We start from the raw sequence: 17,786 nt of genomic DNA, 5'->3' as shown, positions 1-17,786 counted from the left end.
AATGGCCACTGGGAGAGCATTCCAGAGTCTGGGGGCAGCAACAGAGAAGGCCCTGTCCCGAGTGCATGACAGCTGGGCCTCCCTCATTGTCGGCACCCGGAGCAGGGCCCCCTCAGATGTCCTTGTCAAGCGGGCAGCAACCCTTGGGAGCAGGCGGTCCCTCAAATACCCCGGGCCCAAACCGTTTAGGGCTTTAAAGGTCAAAACCAGCACCTTGAATTGGACCCGGAAACGAACCGGCAGCCAGTGGAGCTCTTTCAAAATGGGGGTAATATGTTCCCAACGGGCAGCTCCGGATAAAACCCTCGCTGCCGCGTTTTGCACTAGCTGCAGTTTCCGGATATTCTTCAAGGGCAGCCCCACGTAGAGCGCGTTACAGTAATCCAGCCGCGACGTGACTAAGGCGTGGGTAACTGTGGCCAGATCTGCCTTCTCGAGAAAGGGACGTAGCTGGCGCACCAGCCGAAGCCGTGGTGACCCCTGGCCACTGCCTCCACCTGAGCTTCCAAAAGCAGAGCCGGGTCCAGTAGTACCCCCAAGCTGCGTACTTGCTCCTTCAAGGGGAGTGCAACCCCATCCAGAACCAGTAAAATCTCTTCATCCCGATTGGCTCTCCTACTGACCAACAGTACCTCCGTCTTATCCAGATTCAATTTCAGTTTGTTAGCCCACATCCAACCCATCACGGCCTCCAGCCCCCAATTCAGGACATCCACCGCCTCCCTAGGATCAGATGACAAGGAGAGATAGAGCTGAGTGTCATCCGCATATTGCTGACAACTCAGTCCAAATCTCCGGATGACCTCTCCCAGCAGCTTCATGTAGATGTTAAACAGCATAGGGGACAAGACCGATCCCTGCGGGACCCCACAGGCCAACGGCCACGGGGCCGAGCAGTAGTCCCCCAGCACCACCTTCTGGACCCTCCCCTCAAGAAAGGACCGGAACCACTGCAACGCAGTGCCTCCGATTCCCATACTCGAGAGGCGGCCCAGAAGGATACCATGGTCGATGGTATCGAACGCCGCCGAGAGGTCCAGCAGAACCAACAGGGACGCACTCCCCCTGTCTAGTTCCCGGCGTAGGTCATCCACTAGAGCGACCAAGGCAGTCTCAGTCCCATACCCGGGGCGGAAGCCAGGTTGAAAAGGGTCCAGATAATCCGTATCATCCAAGACCCTCTGCAGCTGGGACGCCACCACACGCTCTATCACCTTGCCCAAAAAGGGAAGGTTAGACACAGGTCTATAGTTGTCCAGGTTGGAGGGATCAAGGGAGGGCTTTTTTAATAGAGGTCTTACCACCGCCTCCTTAAGGCACGATGGCATCCTGCCCTCCCTTAATGAAGTATTAACGATCACCTCCAGCCATCTACCTGTCCCCTCCCTGGCAGCTTTTATTAGCCATGAAGGGCAAGGGTCAAGAGCGCACGAAGTCGCCCGCACACTGCCCAGGATCTTGTCCACATCTTCAGGCCACACCAACCAAAAATAATCCAACACAACGGGACCAGATGGTACCAAAGGCACGTCTGCCGGAACTGCCAAAACTCTGGAGTCCAGGTCAGCACGGATGCAAGCGACTTTATCTGCAAAGCGACAGGCAAACCGATCACAAAGAGCTGTAGATGGCTCCTCCCCCATTGTCTGGGGGGATGTGTGGAGCAAGGTTTTCACCACACGAAACAGCTCTGTTTGTCTGCACTGAGCAGACGCAATGGAGGCGGAGAAAAAGCATTTCTTCGCCGCCCCCACCGCCACGGAGTAGTCCCTAAAATGGGCTCTAGCCCGTGTTCGGTCGGATTCGTGACGACTCTTCCTCCAGCGTCGCTCCAGCCGTCGTCCGAGTTGCTTCATCGCCCTAAGCTCCGAGGAAAACCAAGGAGCGGAACGGGCTCCACCAAGCCGGAGAGGGCGCTTGGGGGCAACCGTGTCAACAGCCCTGGCCATCTCTCCATTCCAGAGATCAACCAAGGCCTCGACAGGGTCACCAGCTCTGGACACTGGAAACTCCCCGAGGGCCGTCTGAAATCCAAGCGGATCCATAAGCCTCTGGGGGCGGACCATCTTAATCGGCCCACCACCCCTGCAGAGGGCAGACGGAGCAGTCAAACTAAACCCCACCAGGTGACGATCTGTCCATGACAAGGGAGTGGTCTCAAATTCCCCCACCTCCAGATCATTTATTTCCCGGTTGGCAAAAACCAGATCCAGAGTGTGTCCCGCCACGTGGGTAGGGCCCGATACCAATTGAGACAGGCCCATGGTTGCCATGGAGGCCATGAAATCCTGAGCCGCACCCACTAGGGGGGCCTCAGCGTGGACATTGAAATCCCCCAAGACAATAAGCCTGGGGGAACCCAAGGCCACCTCCGAGACCACCCCCGCCAGCTCAGGTAGGGAGACTGAAGTGCAGCGGGGTGGTCGGTACACCAGCAGAATCCCCAGCCTATCTCGGAGGCCCACCCTCAAGGACAAACACTCAAAATTCTGAGATTGCCTGACCGGGCACCTGGAAACGGGGAGGGTCTCTTGAAAGATGACCGCAACGTCTCCTCCCCGACCCTCGAGAGACCACTGAACACCATTGTGGTTGGTTCCAGCCTATCAAAACATTTGAATTGTGCAAACACACACACACCCGGGTTAGTCCCAGAGCAGGGTTTTTTTTAGAGAGAAAATAAAATGCTCTTCAGATTAACTAAATAGGGTATATTCTGGATTTTAAGAACTCATACACATTAACTTTGTACTATGGATTCTGAAGTTGAAAGTTTTCCCCCTTTAAAAAGAAAAGTTGCCCTGCAATTAATGCTGGATCATCTTTTCTTTGTCTCTGTGATGAAGCTAGCCTGGAGTTTTATCCTGAGAGGTCCCTGAAACATCAGCCCTATCCATTCTCAGCACTGTACCTCCAGTGACTGTTGCTGATGTATATCTTATGTTTCTTTTTAGATTGTGATCCCTTTGGGGACAGGGATCCATCTCATTTATTTATTATTTCTCTGTGTAAACCTCCCTGTGCCATTTTTGGAAGGGTGGTATAGAAATTGAATGAATGAATGAATAAATAAATAAATAAATAAATATGCTTTTTGTGTGTGATGTATAAGTAGGACAATTTCATACATTCTGATAAGTACAACTTCTTAAAAACACTAAAATCATGCTCTCTTTCGTTATGCAGTGACAATGCCTTGCTGTCTAAGAAACAAGGCTTTTTTTTTTAACCATTTCTCCAAAAAACTGGCAGTACTGGGCCCTTCAAATGGTGTGGTCTAACCGTTAAGTGTTCATCAGATCTATGACCACTAGAGGCTTTTGATGTGTGTGTGTGTGTGTGTGTGTGTGTGTGTTTGTGTGCGTGCATGCACAGGTAGGCTGACAGATGCAATTTCTATTTATCTGACGCTTGTGTGTGTGGGGGGGGGAGTTTGTATTTTGTGTATTCACTAGGAAATGAGAATTCTGGTTCTTTAGCAATCAACTAACACACACTAATTAAATGCATCAAAATTACTGACCAAGACTAAGTCCTATTGAGGATAGAGAAAGCAAGCAAGCAAGCAAGCAAGAATGAAAGATTAAGAGCAGTGACAAGGACTAGTTGTGAAACTGTGTCAGAGAAGAAGGGAAAAACAGTGTCTGAGGCAAAGAAAATCTAGATGGTTAGAAAGTGACAAGAACACAGGGTGGGGGTGGGGAGAGCCTAGTTAGCTATGTGCCAGGTTGAGGCTAGTAAGAGGAAGCAGAGGCAGTATAATTGTCCTTATTCAAGTTAATTCCTAATCCAGGCTAATTCATATTAGAGATGTAGGAAGAAGGGAGGGGGGAGAGATTTGTTAAAAATGAAAGCAAAGAAACAGTGACAAGGACTAGGTGCAAAACTGTGTCAGAGATGGAAAGGGGAGGGAGAGAGATCCTAGTTAGGGGACAGGTCTAGGCTTTGTAGATGAAGTAGAATCAAAGAAAGTTTGAGATACCACAGTCTACAGAGCTGTGGTTTTTAAAGATATCCTTGCGCTACAAAGACACCTGTAAGAGTGTCTAGCACTAAGAGATAATGTACATTGCATTAATAGTTCACTGAGAACTCCCGATTAAATAGAGGCAGTCATCAGATCAAGCCGGGGTCTATATTGCCCTAGTCACTAACATTCTAACTTAGAATCACTGGAAAACAACCAGACTAGCTAATACCTCCCAAGAGAAATTATAAGAAATTAAATTATTTCTTATAAAAGTCCATTTTTTCTTCTATAAAACAAATCCTTTAAAAAAAAAAGAAATTAAATTTGTTGACAAAACAATTACATATCAGACAATTTCTCTCTCTGTCTGTGTGTGTGTGTGTGTGTGTGTGTGTGTGTGTGTGTAAAAATGAAAATTGTGTAGGCTTACTGAAGTGAATTGATTGCTGCTTCCAGCTTGTATGTACAATGACATATCTGTGTGCATTCATCTTACATGATGGAGCTACATACAAGATTCATGCATGGACATGTAGGATATTCCATCATGTGTGTAGGCCAGACCTTATGCATGTAGAGCCATTCACTTTCCTTACAAAAGAACAGTGAACAACTAAATAGCAATATGATGTGTGTGTACGTGTGTGTTAAATACATCTTGTATGTTGTATATAACATAATGTATGCTGACTCTGCTGTACATATCATATGTTTTTAAGATTGTTTTCTCATCAACAGTACAGAATTATCCAATCTAAACACTTTAGAATTCTAATCAATTCTGTTTTTCTTGGCTCTTTACTATAATTTATGTGTTTTCCAAAGCAGCCAATCATTGTCTGCTCCAGATCCACACAAAGACAAGTGCCTGCTTTTTGAAGTATGAAAGGTCTGTTCCTCTAAAAGATGAGTATTGATAACTATAAGATAGCTCACAGGCAGCCAGGGAGCTCCCAGCCTGATGTTACTAAGCTCAGGATAGGGTTTACAAAGCATACTAGTACTCCAGAGAGTCGGTGCTGTGTAGTGCCTGGAGTGTCAGACTAGGAGGGGCATTTGCTGCTTCTTGGCTTAACCTACCTCACAGGGTTGTTGTGCAGATACAATGAGGGAACACGACCTTGAGTTCCTTGGAAGAAGGGGCAGGGTATAAATATCATACATACACACACACATACAGACAGACAGACAGACATACAATGTGTAGATGGCTACAGGGCTTCCTTTTCATGTACAACATATTTTGATCGTAAAAGATCATTGCTGTCTAGATTGTTACATAATGAAATCCCCAGATGTCTAGGGGAGAGCATACTGGCATGCCCCACCACCATGCTGATGTGCTTCATATATAAATGCTGGACACTAGGTTGGCGGGGGGAGGGGCCCTGCATAGCACAGCCAAGGGATACTGTACTTGGTAATGCCTGAAAAGGACTCACATACATACATACATACATACATATGGTAGCATGTTCATAGTTTGCCAGGGAGGATACTTGTTTGAATTTAGTCCCTTAATATAATGCCATGCATGCAGATGTGTCAAAATTAACTCAGTGAAAAAGATTAACAGGGTGTTTCAAAAAATTAGTCAGTTTACAAACATCTGATTCTTCAGAGCTGCCTGACAGTTTGGTACCAACTTGTCTGTAAGCAATAGTTTTTTGCTTCTGCAGATGAGTTTGTCTGAGACAGCTCTGTAGGATCAACATCTGAATCTGACTGTGTATCATCAGAGCATGGCTTCCTACCCCCTCCCCACAGAGTGGCACATATCTCATTGCTATAGGCATACAGGAAATCATTTTTAATATCGTTCACAAAGGCCAACATTCCAGATAGCTCAGGATTGGCTTACAGCAACACCTGCAAGTTCTAAAAACAAGAAAAACAAGAGTTAGAAAACTCCACCTCACAGGCAGCCCACCTCAAAGGGTTGTTGTAGTAAGTCTAACTTGAAACAAATAACTAAAACTTAAAAGGATAATATTATTTTTTTAAAAAAAAAACCACACATGAATTAATAAAGCCTCTGGTCAGAAAAGCCTTTTTACATAGGAAAATATAAGGATCAAAGGACACATGGTTGGGGAAAGCTAGCATGGTGAAGGAACCCCATTTAAGACGACAGGAGGGACCCAATTTAAATTATCACAGGCTACAGGGAAGCGGGGGGGGGGGGGGGCAGGGAATACTGTTGCACAAAACTATTTAGGCAATTAAAAATACTGTAGGAGAGATCAGATCCTCTCTGATCCAATAAGAAAAATGACCATGTACTTACCGCTTGTTGGTTCTTTGTGGTCTTCACAGAGACAAAGAGGGAAAATTCTGGTGTACCTCAAGACATTAAGCCTTGGTGGGGTTGGGCAGGGTCCGCTTTCTGGTTGTTATCATGCTGAAACACTGAACAGACACACCCCAGCCACAATGTTTGAAGGGGCCCAGCTTTTAAAACAAGTATGTAGAGCTTTTTCTCTGCCCCCCATATATTCTATCATCACATAGGTCATACAAAAGACCCTCTAGCCAAGAAAGAAAGAAAGAAAGAAAGAAAGAAAGAAAGAAAGAAAGAAAGAAAGAAAGAAAGAAAGAAAGAAAGAAAGCCTACATATAGTTCTGGATATTCAGAACTGGGTATAATCCAATATTTGGAAGGTCAAAGATTATTAATCCCCTTGAAATGTGTCTCAGTCACAACCCTATTAAATGCATAAAGGATTATGTACAATATCTTCATGCGCAACATGTTTAGTGCCAAAATGCTTCAAGATCAAGATTTCTGATCCCATCATCCCCTCAAAATAGCTGACCCCTTCATCTATCCAAAAGTTTCAGTAATCAATTTTTATTATTGGAGTGGGGGTCAAGTTACGAAACAGTTTGGGGGGAATTTTGTTTGAAAATTTCCAAGTGCAATTTTTCTTTATTCAAGGCATACACTAGCCTTCACATTTCAGAATGGTCTTCTTCAATATGAACCACACCACCCACTGAGATAATCAGGAGAGGTTCGTCAGCAGTTGCCACTAGTACATCACAGAGACAAAGAAAAGATGATCCAGCATTAATTGCAGGGCAACTTTTCTTTTTAAAAGGGGAAAACTTTCAACTTCAGAATCCATAGTACAAAGTTAATGTGTATGAGTTCTTAAGATTCCTGATTTTATATATTTGATGACATTTTAGACTTTGTTTCCATTATTGTTTTCTCTTTTTACTGTGTATATTCTGTGTATATTGATGTTTGATCTAAGATCGTAAATAAACAACTAACTAACTATGAGTTCTTAAAATCCAGAATATACCCTATTTAGTTAATCTGAAGAGCATTTTATTTTCTCTCTAAAAAAAAACCCTGCTCTGGGGCTAACCCGGGGGGGGTGCACAATTCAAATGTTTTGATAGGCTGGAACCAAGCACAATGGTGTTCAGTGGTCAAGGTCAATTTTCAGCACATTATTGAATTAAAATTAATTATTAAAAATATTAATGCATGCAATTATTAGATAGTTGTGGATCTTTCCCCCTTTGGCAAGGGACCCACAATTTTAACTAAGAATCATGGCCAGAAAATAGAGCCTGTCCTTGCTCAGTCACTGGGGCATCTAGTGAGATCTCACTTAAAAAATGCCAGCCCCAAACAAATGCAAAATCCTCTCCTCTCTCTAACTTGCTGTCGATTTCATGTTGCAATCCTAGTCATGCTTACTTAGGAGTAAGCATGACTGGAAGCCCTGTGGGAATATTTCCAAGTAAACATGCACAGGATGGTGCTGTAAAGCAGTTTCAGAGAGGGCAGAGGATGAAAAGATGAAGAAGAGGGAAGGGAACTAACCCAAAGAGTGGCCTTGGGGTGCTGTTGCTGCAAGTTGTGCTAATCAGTGGACCCACAAAAAAGTCCCTGAGGGCCTGATCTGGTCCCCGGGCCTTATGTTGTGCAGACCTAACCCTTGCTGTGTGCATGTCTGAACATACACAGACCTGTTTCGGGGTGTGTGGGGGTTGGATGTCCAAACATGGGTGTTTGTTCTGCATCTGCTCTGGGCATGCCTGAACATGGGGGTCTGCCTGGGCATGTTCTGTGGAGGCTCTCCACTATACCCTTAGGAGGCTGTGGCTTCAACCTGCCCTTAGTTAGAAGCTTTCGGCTCCTTCCTGCTGTGATGTCATCATGCCCTTTGAAGGGCAGGGCTTCAACTTGCCCTTACTAGGCTCTGGCTTCACTTTGCCCTTACTTAGGCTCCGCCCAGGTACTATAGAGCTCTTCATTGATATTCAGGCCAAAGAATTTCTGCATTGCTATGCAAGAAGGTTTCAGAATTTGCACAAGTGCTGAATTCTAAAGGGAGAAAAGAAAAGACTATTAGTTTAATGTCATTTTTTTCACGCACACACAAACCCTCAAAACCTAGAATGTAAAATCTATTTACCTGTGGCTCAGCTGCCAAGGTTGCCAGGATGTCTTGCCATATTTCCCTTGTCTCAGCTTGTTCTTCAGCATACGTTTGGACAGACGGTCCTTGTGGTTCATCATCTGAACTGGTGCTAATATAGCGTTTTCTTGGCTTAGGTGTAGAATCTGGCTGATTTGTTGCCAAATTAGGGCTCTGAGGAGATCCCATAATATCAAACCCACAAGCAAACAGTAGAATTGTTATCTTTATGCAATGGGGGCTATGCTGCAACCCTTGTAGGATACTCAATGCAGCAGCAACACTATAGGCATTGAACGGCAGGGTGGGACCTACTTCCTATAGGTCCTCACATGTCAGGTGGGGTAGGCCTCATGGTACAGGAGGAGGCAGGCTCTGGGCATGCCTGGGCATGTTCTCTGGAGGGTTTTCAACTCCTCCCTGCTGTGGTGACATCATGCCCTTCGATGGGCGGGGCTTCAACTTGCCCTTACTAGGCCCTGGCTTCACCTTGCCCATAGTTCCTTGCCCTTACTAGGCTATGGCTTCACTTGCCCTTACTTAGGCTCCGCCCAGGTATGTATATAAACTACTGACAGCTTGGTGGTGATCAAGTTTTCATAGTACAGTGTGATAATTTTATTTTTATTTAAATAATTTATGTGTAGGAATATAGGAAAGTAGGAAGCTGCCATATACCAAGTCAGACCATTGATCCATCTAGCTCAGTATTGTCTACACATACTGGCAGCAGCTTCTCCAAACTTGCAGGCAGGAATCTCTCTCAGCTCTGTCTTGGAGATGCCAGGGAAGGAACTTGGAACCTTCTGCTCCCCCACCCCTCCACCCCTGAAGCAGCTCCATCCCCTAAGGGGAATATCTTAGAGTGCTCACGCATATAGTCTCCCATTCAAATGCAAACCAGGGTGGACCTTGCTTAGCAATGGGGACAATTCATGTTTTCTACCACAAGACCAGCTCTCTGGGCTTGGCCACAACCTTAGAAGAGACACTTTGGTTCAGAAAAAAGGTCCTCCCAGCATAGGCATAACTATAGGGGGGCAAGGGGGCACATGCCCCGGGCGCAACTTGGCAGGGGGCACCAAAAAGTGCCCCCGCCGATTTGCCGGGAAAAAAAATTTTTTTTGTTTGTTTATTTTTTGCAGAGCAGTCCCCCTCCCCCGGTCCCGGTGCGCGCCCCCCATTGGCATTGCTCATCCAGCACTGGGCGCCATGGCGTCTTCGTAGTCCAAGTCTCTGACTCTCACTCCCCGGCGCGCCCCACCGCCCCGCCACCAGTCGCGCATGCATCGAGAGGAGGACACACACCAGAGCAAACTTCCTGAACAACTCCCTCTTCTGAACAACTTCCTGAACGCCCGAACCAGTTCCCCTTTTTGCTCATTCAAGTCCTTCCTCCCCCATAATCTAACCACATTTTAACTGAAAAGGTTCAGGGAGGGGGAGATGGGGGGATGTGGAACCTTGGGTTCCACATTCCCCCATCTCTCCCTTCCTGGACTTTTTCACTATGTAATGCAAGCTAATTTAATTATATGTCATCATCAAAATGGATTAGCTGTTTCAGCCCATCAGGAAAGTCTAAACCTCCACTGATTTAATTAACCAGACTGAAAATCAGATGAACAGAGAATGTTTTAATGAAAGGTGGTATATAAATTTGACAATAAGTAAAACTATCATTAGGAGCAATTAGCGATTACTTAAACATTGGTGCTGCCAAGCAATTTGTAAATAAAACTAGAAGCCCTTTGAAAATAAGCTGGAATTAATTGTAGGTTGGGCAGGGGGTGAAAGTATATACTTCTAAACATTTATTGTTAAATTTATATACCACCTTTCATTAAAAACACCCCCAAAGTGTTTTGGTTTTAGTCATGGATTTTAATTTTAATTGCTCTTTTTGTCAATGTGATGAAGATTAGTTAAATCTGAGTGGTCTTAGGCAACCAATGTTGCATCTGAAATGCCATTTCATTTTTTTATTGTCATAAATACTCTCCAACCAATTTAAATAGCAAAGGTGTATATTATCGCTTTATTCAATTGCAGGGAATCTCAAAAAAGCAGGATTTGCAACTAAGGCAGTGCATATCTTCTCTAAAATGGCCCTTTTATAGTTTTTCTAACTTTGAAATCGTAACATAAAACAAAGCATAAATGCATAAATGCTTCCCCCTCCATTTGAAACCTTTTCTGGTGTAAATAGCGCGCGGTTTTGGAAAAGGGGAGTCTTTCTTTAGCAGCGGGAGAATAAGGAGTCTTTAGCACTATCACCCTAGTCCCTCGAATTACTTTGGAGTCCTTGGTTTTTGTTTTGTTAAAATACAGTCACTCACAAGGGAGAGTCAGGAACAGAACAAGGGCGTGAGGGAGGGGCATCATAAATCATAATCATCATCATTGCATCATAATTCTGATGTTTGAGATACAAGCCAACTTCACAGGGTTGTTGTGAGGAAAAACCTAAGTATGTAGTGCATTTTGAAATTTTTGGTAATTTTTGTAATTTTTTAAATTTTTAAAATAAAAGTTTTCTGAAACGTGTGTCAGTCAGATGTATGTTGGGGCGGCGGCGGGGGGGACGCGGCGGGGGGGCGCAATTTCAGTGCTTGCCCCGAGCGCCGTTTTCCCTAGTTACGCCTCTGCTCCCAGGAATTTACTCTAATGACTCCTAGAAAATGGCTAAACTCTTAATGTTCTCCCACAATCAGTTTATTAAGCCTTATCACAAATTAAAAAAGGATGCAGCAGAAACAAAGTAATTCAGCTGGCTGAAGGTGCTCAGACTTCTAGTGAAATCTGAGGACCTCGTAGAACCTAATACAATTACAGTATTTATATAGCCCTTCCATGGTCATAGCTATTTACTTTCTTCTCATTGGACCTCTCTCCTAGTCAAGAGCATTTTACACAGCCAGCCCCCAAAGAATTTCCCATATTTTGTTATGTTCCACTACGTCAAGCTGCAGGATGTCTGCTGGGGTTTTTCGTTTCCATGTTGAATTCCCTCCACCCCCAACATTTAGCTATTAGGCTATGTTACCTCACTGCCTATTGGATTTACTTATGAAATTACCTGCTCAGACAGCTTCTGACTCATACATTTCTGCAAGGTCATTTTTGAGGACAAGAGGCCTCCATTTTTATCCAAGCAAATACAAAATCTGGTCAAATCAAAGCTCTCCTTATCAATATGATTGCTAATATACCTCTAACAGAAATTGCACAATAATTCTCCAACCCTAGACACATCTATGTTACAACAGTTATCAGTTATGTGGGATGATTGTATGGACTGTCCCATTTACAAACATATCCACACACACTAGACACACTGCTCATACACTTACATTTGTGAATTCAGTAAGGATTCTGCTGTACAATAATTGCTGTGAGTGTGACAAAGGCAATTTAGTTGTATTACAAAAGAAAAAGACCCGGGGAAGAAGAACATCCAATATGATTTAGTAGTCATTTTGTCCCTGTTTAAGGAATCATGCAATCGTGGTTTCTCATTCAGCTCCTATCCTTCCTCAAATCTCCCTTTTTAGCAGTGATTGGAAAAGTTGATGAAAAATTTAACGTCTAGTTAAATTTAATTATTAAATTTATTTATTAGCCGTAAATATTAAGTTGAGTTAGAAGTCCCATAATTTCATTTTCAACTAAAAGGTTAAGTAATAAAGAAATTAACTTAATTAAAAAGTTGATTTGTGAGAGTTGCATGAAACTCTCACCTCACTTGAAATGTCTGCTGTTAAGTGATGTGCAATTTTCAGAATAATAAAAGCAACAGTAATGGATAATGCTTATGTTATTTTTGGAATCATCCCTGGGCTATCTGAAGCAATAAAGAAGAAGCTACTTCCCAAGATGGGAAACAGACAACGTAACTTTAGCTATTTTATAGGATCTAACTTATTTAACAAGGCAACAATTTCCATGCTTTTAGACTTAATGGCCTTTTTTCATGGCCTGGACACAGACACTCTAGAAATACTCCAAGTGTCTATTTAAAGAGTATACATTAAGTATCAGCTGGCAATTGTCATACTAGGCAGCAGAAGAAAACAAACAAGCAGACATACCTGATTACAGTGCAGAAGAGAATTTAGTCCCACACAATGCTGGATTTAAAAACTTTCCATACTAGTGGAAGAAAATTGAGCCTAAAGCAGCAGTGATTTCCATGTCCTCCAAAATCATCCACAAACAGTCCTGATGTCAGAGCTCAATGTGTATTTTTAGCAAATAAATTCCTGGTGCATTACCATCTTACCCCTTTCAGATCAGACGGTCTTTCTTATTAATTATCAAGCAAGAGGTGGCATTTCAGATCTGAAATAAATGTAGAGCAGCCATTCAACATGGCAAATGCAGCAGCAGTGATGCTCTGCAACATTACAACAACCTTATTTGCCAAACAAGCATTCTGAATTATCCAGCTTTCTATTATATGGCTTGTCCATTCACGCTGTGAATGAGACTGGTTTTGCAAAAGGTGTCTAAGCAAGCAAAACTCTGTCTAAACACGCTCCATCAATCTGACGCTGTGATGCTAACAAAGATTGCATCAACTTACAGGCATCAACTGTAGTTGCAGAGGAAAATATAATTAAATCAATTATACCAGGAGAGATGCTATAGCTGTTATTGTCTGGTGAGTTGGGCTCTTTACTCACACCGAAGCATTTTGTCTTCAGCTGAATGCTGGAATATCTACAGAACAACATTTCACTTGATTTGTCAAAAAGAAAACCCTTTTAAAACTATATTTGGTATTTAAATGTGGGCAGTGGGGATGGGCAGTTGATTGCTGTTGTTCTTCCAGCAATAGGTGGAACTGTGCCCACTGCTAGGCAGATCGTGATGCAAGTGCTGTTAGTTATTCTGCCTAGAAAGTTGTTCATTTTAGTGTCTGTGGTGTTTTTGGTTAATCCATTCGTTGATCCAAGCCAGCTTTTGAATGGTGCTTTAGTTACTTTTATTCCAGTCCTGGAGTAGAGCTGGGGCTAACAAAACAGCCAGCAGCAAGAGCACTGAAGGCAGACTGCCCTTGTCTGTCTGTAAATAATATCTATCTCATTAAACCATTAATATTCCTGATTCAACTCCACTGTCTTGACCTTGCATACCACAACTCTTTCCTCTGGATTCTAATGTCCATTTTGGCCTGTTTTCTTGTCAAGAAGAATTGGGTGTGGTGGTAGAAGAAGAAGCAGTGTTAAAAGTTGTGGGGATTCAGTGGCGTAGCCTGTAGAGCAGTGGCCCTTTTCCCACCCCACTAGTGCCCCCCCACGCTGACAGGGGCATAGCAAGGTTGTAGTGGGCCCAGAGACAGGATTTTAAATGGGCCCCCCACTCACAGAAGCTCAAATTATTTTTTAAAAGGTTTTGTAAATTGTGGATGATGCAAGTCATTTCTTGGTACTAGAGAAAGACAAGCTGTTCTGGTAGCTCCCCGTCTTAACACTCACATCAATTTCGGAGGATGAATACAACGGAAGGAAGCCCGGGTGGGTGCACGGCTGGGGGAGTCAGTCATGTGACTTGCCTCTGGGCCCCCACCCAGGCAGTGGGCCCCCAGACAACTGTCTCTCCTTGCCCTATTATAGTTACGCCCCTGCCCACGCATAATGTCATGCACAAAGGGGGTGGAACCCAGGCTCCATGGAGCCTGTGACAGCTCTCTGGAGCACATTTACAGGCAGCACTGGCTGCTGAGCTGTGTTTATTTCTCTTCTTCTCCCTCCAGTGAAGGAGAGGAAGGGAAATAAACATGATCCAGCAGCAAGCACTGCCTGGAAATTAGTTCCAGAGGGCTTGCACAGGCTCCATTGAGGCCAAGCCCCTTCCTCTTTGCGTGTGACTGTGACATCATGCACTACGGGGGCTCCAGCGGCCCTTTTCATTGGTGGCCCAGGTTCTCTGAACCTGTTAGCCTCCACCCCTGTGGAGATTCCTTGCCATGACAAAGTCCCCAAAACATCTGCTTTGACAGACCCACAAAATGACCAGCCTGGCGTATCATCCAGGTCCAGGTTGGTTCCAGCTCCACATTTGGAAACTGAGTGTCAGATTATAGGACAAAGGGATTACTCCATGGCAGTCTTAAATACCATTCTAGTGTCCCACCGACCTTCTACAAATAGAATCTATGAAACTACTTGGTGGGCAGCTTTTCTCAGATGGGCTAGACACAAAATGATGTCTGTAGCTTCAGTAGATGTGGCACAATTCCTAGTCTTTGTGCAAAATGGATTAGATCAAGGCTTAATTCCTTAAAGTCAAGTTTCAGCCTTCTCTTCACTTTTCTCAGGACAGCAATAATCTGTCTCACCTCTCTCACATCAGGAGATTCCTTAAGGGAGGTACCCATATCTCCTCCCATACAGTGGCGTAACTATAGGGGGGCAGGGGGGCACGTGCCCCGGGTGCCATCCCGGCGGGTCACGGGGGGGCGGGCACCAAAAAGTGGCTTCCCCCCGCCGCCCCCCCTGGATCGCCCGCCGAGTGTGGCGGCGGGCGTGTGGCGGCAATTCGGCGGCGGGTTGCCTGCTGAGTGGCAGCAGTGGGTCGCCCGCCAAGTGCGGCGGTGGCTGGTGTGGTGGCTGGCGGCGATGGGATGGTCATCCTGTGTAGTGGCCAAGCGGCGGCGCGGAGTGCAGGCAGCAACACCGAGCCGAGCCTGCCTTCTGGCCCGGCGTCACTTCTGCGCAGGCGCGCCTGCGCAGAAGTGACGCTGGGCCAGAAGGCAGGCTCAGCTCGGCGTCGCTGCCTGCACTCCGTGCCGCCGCTCGGCCGCTACACAGGCTGAGGGCATCCCATCACCGCCAGCCACCGCCGCACTCGGCGGGCAACCCCCCCGCCGCCGCCACCCCCCGCCGCCGCCGAATTGCCGCTGCCGAATTGCCGCCGCCCCGACACTGCCAAATTGCCACCGCCGCGCCAGCCCAGGTATGTGGGGGCAGGGGGGCGCCATTTCAGGGCCAGAGCTTGCCCTGGGCGCCGTTTCCCCCCGGTACGCCACTGCTCCCATAATCCATAGATTTCCTCTTTGGGATCCAAGTAAGGTCCTTAACACTTTGACCAGGCACCCGTTTGAACCTTAGGATTCTTTCAGACAGTCCTTTCCACAATGGCAGACATTGAGCATTCACTTACCAATGAGCCATAGGATCCCAGCATGTTTCAGGGACTCTGGAGCTGTTTGGCCTCTTTTAATGTTGTCAGGTCTTGGGGGTCTGATCTGAAATTTCAGGGTTTAGCCTCCTCCTCAGAGTCTTCATGGCAAGGACTTCTATTAAGGTGAGAATCTGGAAGTCATAGGCAATCTGTTTTCACAGGGTTCATCTTCAACCTTCTTCATTCAAAAATATAAATCACTGTTTTCTCAGCATAATAAATACATAGGAAAGAGGGAGATAACCCTGCTCTGAAGATGTGAGAATGGATTTCTTTTTAATCAGCAAGTGATGTTAGGCTCTGCTTCCTTCTCCTCCAGGTGGCTCTCTTCATTCAAAAGCTTTGCCCCCTGAGTCTCAGGATACAAGATGGCCCTAGTTACCAAGATTATTTTAAAACACAAGGAACAAGCAGAAAGCACAGAGACAGCAGACAAAACATCAGATACACTGAGGCTCTTCACACGATCAGTGTGAAGAACCATAAGTGGGTTTGCAGAGAGAGCGGGCTTAGCTCACTCTCCCTGCAGATGATCAAACGTCAAGCCCTGGGTGGTAGGGGTGTGCACAGTCTGGTGCACCCCCGGTCTGGCACGGGGGGACTGTTGCTTTAAGTGGGGTGGTGGTGGTAGTACTTACCCCCCCCCCGCTGCTCTTCCCCCTCTGGCGCTGGTCAGTTGAAAAATCTTCTTGGGGCGGCAGAGGTCCTCTCTGCTGCCCCTGCCCCCGTCGTTGTTTGGAAAGCCTAGAAAAGAGACAAGCGCTAGCCGCGCGCATGCGCCCTGCACGGCATGCGCGCTCAACTCTGACGCTGCCATGAGCGCCGTGATGTATGCGGTGCACGTGCAGCAGCGTCAGAGACGAGTGCGCGAACCGCGCAGGGTGCATGCGCGCCACTAGCGCTCGTCTCTGTTCTAGGCTTTCCAAACGACGACGGGGGCAGGGGCGGCAGAGAGGACCTCTGCCGCCCCAAGAAGATTTTTCAACTGACCACCGCCGGAGGGGGAAGAGCGGCGGTGGGGTGGGTAAGTACTACCACCACCCCTGCTTAAAGCAACAGTCCCCCGCCCAGCCGGACCGCCGGACCTCCGGACCGGTCTGGCGGTCTTTTGAATTGTGCCGGACCAAACCATGCACACTCCTACTGGGCGGCCAGATCAGCCACCCAAACGGTTGCTGGCTCCGTCACGGAGCCGGCGGGGGCTGCAGGGATCGGGGGCCATGCGGCCCCCGGAAGTTCCACGATTCCCCACACAAGCATGTGGGGCATCCTGGAGAGACCCCTGAGTCCGGGAGGCTGCTTGCAGCCTCCCGGTTGGGGGTCTACTCGTGTGTTACCATGCGCCATGGCGACACACAATCAAAAAGATGATGTTAACAGAGCACTCGCTCCATTAACCTCGTCTAAGGGGAGGGGTACTTTGGCAGGTTTGTTGCCGGGAGCTGCGCCGCTCCCATTGTAGCACATGATTGCCCCAAAATGGGCTAGGCTCCCTTAGCCCACTTTTGGCTGACCATGAGAATAGCCTCACAGTTTAAAAACCCCAAACCATTTAATAGGATTAAATGCCTCACATGCTGAGAGCCAGTATGGTGCAGTGGTTAGAACGTTGGACTCGGACTGGGTCCTTATGGCAGTTCTTGTTTGCTGTTGATTAGTTATTGTATGTATGTGTGTGTGGCAAGCGTTAGTATTGAAAGAGCAAGTCCTCAGCAGAGGTTTTTTTTTGGCAGGTTTGTAATTTATACGGTTTAATTTTCAAATCTGATAAAGGATCCTCTCAAGTAAATGTTGCCTAGAACTGCAGCCATTTCTATACAGTTTGTTTCGGGTAAAGCCTTAATGAACTCATTGGGGCGTACTCCCAAGTATGCATAGGATTGCAGCCCAAGGACATATCCCAGAAATGTTTATATTGGGAGAAAGGGGGAAATAAGGCTTGCTTTAGGGGAGGGAGTACTGTATGTGCATATTTGTGAGAAGAAAGGAAATGACTGGGCTCTGTGTGTGGCCAAATACATTGTTGTATTTTCAAGTGAAACATGTATGCAGGTGTTACCTGCAACTAGGTGCTCTACCAGCCCCTCCCGACTTCAGTTGATCTTCTTAGCCTAGTCCTGCTTGGGGTGAGGAGGAGAGGGCTGAGACTGCAAGCCGGGGGAGAAGTGGAGGCAATGCTGATAGGAGGA

General features: G+C 46.2%; 1 protein-coding gene across 1 annotated transcript in view; it reads right to left on the bottom strand.

Moving 5' to 3' along the window:
• Positions 1-12,603, bottom strand: part of LOC128324611 (N-acetyllactosaminide beta-1,6-N-acetylglucosaminyl-transferase-like) — a 50,629-nt gene extending 38,026 nt beyond the window's left edge. Inside the window, exon 1 of the mRNA XM_053249384.1 lies at positions 12,501-12,603. The gene's annotated coding sequence lies outside the window, so the exon portion shown is untranslated. The remainder of the gene's footprint in view (positions 1-12,500) is intronic.
• Between the last annotated feature and the right edge of the window lie 5,183 nt (positions 12,604-17,786).

The sequence above is a fragment of the Hemicordylus capensis genome, chromosome 4 (assembly GCF_027244095.1).
Source record: "Hemicordylus capensis ecotype Gifberg chromosome 4, rHemCap1.1.pri, whole genome shotgun sequence".
Taxonomy (NCBI): Eukaryota; Metazoa; Chordata; class Lepidosauria; order Squamata; family Cordylidae; genus Hemicordylus; species Hemicordylus capensis.
Note: the sequence above shows the minus strand (reverse complement) of the source record. Positions and strands in the feature narration are given on the sequence as shown.